We start from the raw sequence: 3131 nt of genomic DNA on the forward strand, positions 1-3131 counted from the left end.
TGGTTGATCCCAGAGACCAAGAGAAAACCTCATTTACTTGTCCGTATGGAGTGTTTGCCTATAGGCGCATGCCATTTGGGCTATGTAATGCACCTGCAACTTTCCAACGCTGCATGCTTTCTATCTTTTCAGATATGATAGAAAAATTCATTGAAATTTTTATTGATGATTTCTCGGTATTTGGAGATTCCTTTCCTAGATGCCTACATCACCTCGTCTTGGTATTGAAAAGATGCCAAGAGACCAATTTGGTCTTGAACTGGGAAAAATGTCACTTTATGGTGACAAGAGGAATAGTCCTTGGTCACAAGGTCTCCCACCAAGGCATTGAGGTTGATAGAGCTAAAGTAGAACTTATTGAAAAACTACCCCCACCCAGTGATGTCAAGGCAATTAGGAGTTTTTTAGGGCATGCTGGTTTTTACAGAAGGTTCATTAAAAATTTTTCAAAGATAGCCAAGCCCTTAAGCAATCTCCTTGTATCTGATACACCATTTATCTTTGATGAAACATGCATGCTAGCATTTGCACATTTGAAAATGAGGTTGTCCCCTGCTCCTATCATTTCCCCACCTGATTGGAACCTACCATTTGAATTGATGTGTGATGCATCTGATTTTGCAGTTGGGGCAGTGTTAGGACAAAGGAAAGATAACTTAGTTCATGTGATATACTATGCTAGCAAAGTCCTTAATGAAACTCAAAGAAATTATACCACTACTGAAAAGGAGTTGCTAGCAATAGTTTTTGTATTTGACAAATTTAGATCATACCTCATTGGTGCTAAAGTGATTGTCTTTACAGATCACACAGCACTTAAATATTTGTTTGCCAAGCAAGAATCAAAGCCAATACTAATAAGGTGGATCTTACTGTTGAGGGAATTCAATATTGAAATCAGAGACAAGAAAGGAGTGGAGAACAAGGTGGCAGATCACCTATCCAGAATCCCTCATGATCAAGGTGGAGGAAATGATACAAATGTGAACGAGCTCTTCCCTGATGAGCAGTTGATGACAGTTCACAAAGCACCATGGTTTGCAGATATTGCAAATTTCAAGGCAACTGGGGCATTACCCCCAGGGATCAATAAACATCAAAAAAGGAAGCTCATGAATGATGCAAAATACTTTGTCTGGGACGAGCCATATCTCTTCAAGAAGTGTTAAGATGGAATCTTTAGAAGATGTGTTTCGGAAGAAGAAGGAAGAGAAGTCCTATGGAATTGCCACGGTTCATGTTATGGAGGCCACTTTGGAGGGGACAGAACTGCAGCAAAGGTGTTACAAAGCGGATTCTTTTGGCCCACCCTTTTCAAAGATGCCAAAGATCTGGAAACTTGCCCAAAAGAAACGCCATGCCACAAAATTTCATCTTGGAACTGGAACTGTTTGATGTGTGGGGAATAGATTTCATGGGACCATTCCCAACCTCATATGCAAACAAGTACATCTTGATAGCAGTGGATTATGTTTCCAAGTGGGTAGAGGCTATTGCAACCCCAACTAATGATAACAAGGTAGTCATGAACTTCCTCAGGAAGAATATCTTTAGCCGGTTTGGAGTCCCAAGAGCCCTCATCAGTGATGGAGGGAGCCACTTTTGTAACAAACCACTAGAAGCTCTCCTCCTACGATATGGGGTAAAACACAAAATAGCCACACCTTACCATCCTCAAACAAGTGGGCAAATTGAGATATCCAACAGAGAGCTGAAGAGGATCCTGGAAAAGACTGTGGGTGCATCTAGAAAGGATTGGTCGAAGAAGCTGGATGATGCTCTTTGGGCATACAGAACAGCATTCAAAACTCCACTTGGAATGTCTCCATATCAACTGGTCTATGGAAAGGCTTGTCATTTACCACTGGAGCTGGAACACAAAGCTCTCTGGGCTATCAAGATACTAAATTTTGACAGCATTGCTGCTGGTGCAAAAAGGATCTTGCAGCTGCAAGAGATGGAGGAATTCAGGTCACAAGCCTATGAAAACACTAAGATGTATAAAGAAAAGGCAAAGAGAAAACATGACATGCATCTTGCGCCCAGGAGTTTCGAAAAGGGGCAGCGAGTACTCCTTTACAATTCTAAATTAAGGCTGTTCCCAGGAAAACTCAAGTCAAGGTGGTCCGGACCTTTCATGGTTACAAATGTATCACCATATGGCCACATCGAAATCAGGGATGAAGGTTCAGAGAGGACTTTTACAGTGAATGGACAAAGACTCAAGCATTATCTGGGCAACATGGGGGAAAATCCCAGAGTAAAGTACCATCTCAAGTAATTAAGGACTCGTCGAGCTAGCGACGATAAAAGAGCGCTCTGTTGGGAGGCAACCCAACCTCAGGTAGTTTCACTTTCATCTTTATTTCAATAAAAATCACAAGTTGTTTCCCCTGCATTGTAAGGAGCTAAGTTTGGTGTTCCACACCAGAACAATCCAAGAGTGATAGTGTAATTCTAAGGTTGCGGTTCCACCAAAGGACATTGGTTAGAATTACACTCCACTCCAAAAGAACATTGCTAGCTCCATCCAATTAAGAGAAACCACTTAGATGTAGTTAGACTATAGGTGATCATTGCTTTGTTGATAACAAGATATGAGGTTCTCTGCATATATGCAATGTTTTGTACTGGGCAAGGAACTAAGTTTGGTGTTCACACACCATATTGAGTTCAAGAGGCACAAGCATACATGCAAGCTAACTATGTCTCAAGTGCTTTGGGAACAAGCAACTTCCAGTAACCTTGCAGGAATCTTATGAGGAAATGGTGCACCTTCACCCAAAGAAGCGAGGCAGCAAAAACTAGGATGATGACAAAGAGAGAGGGCAACCAGAAATCATCACCCGAAGGTTGTATTGTTACTTAATTCCATTATACTCAGAATTGTTGAAAGTTGGAAGTCTGAATGCACTTTTGATTTGTAGTTACGCGTAGTTGAAACCTTTTTCAATTCTGTCTTTTAAGTCTTTGGTATTGAAGAAGGTCTCTGTGTGCTAGTCTTTATGTCACTGCATCCTTACTTTACTTACTTGTATGCTTGTTCCTTTTGAATCAAATGAAGAGAGAATGTTTATGTTTCAAAAGACCAGAGTAGAGTTCATACTATGGAGTATGATCATAAGTTAGCT

The sequence above is a fragment of the Arachis hypogaea genome, chromosome 19, assembly GCF_003086295.3.
Source record: "Arachis hypogaea cultivar Tifrunner chromosome 19, arahy.Tifrunner.gnm2.J5K5, whole genome shotgun sequence".
Lineage (NCBI taxonomy): Eukaryota > Viridiplantae > Streptophyta > Magnoliopsida > Fabales > Fabaceae > Arachis > Arachis hypogaea.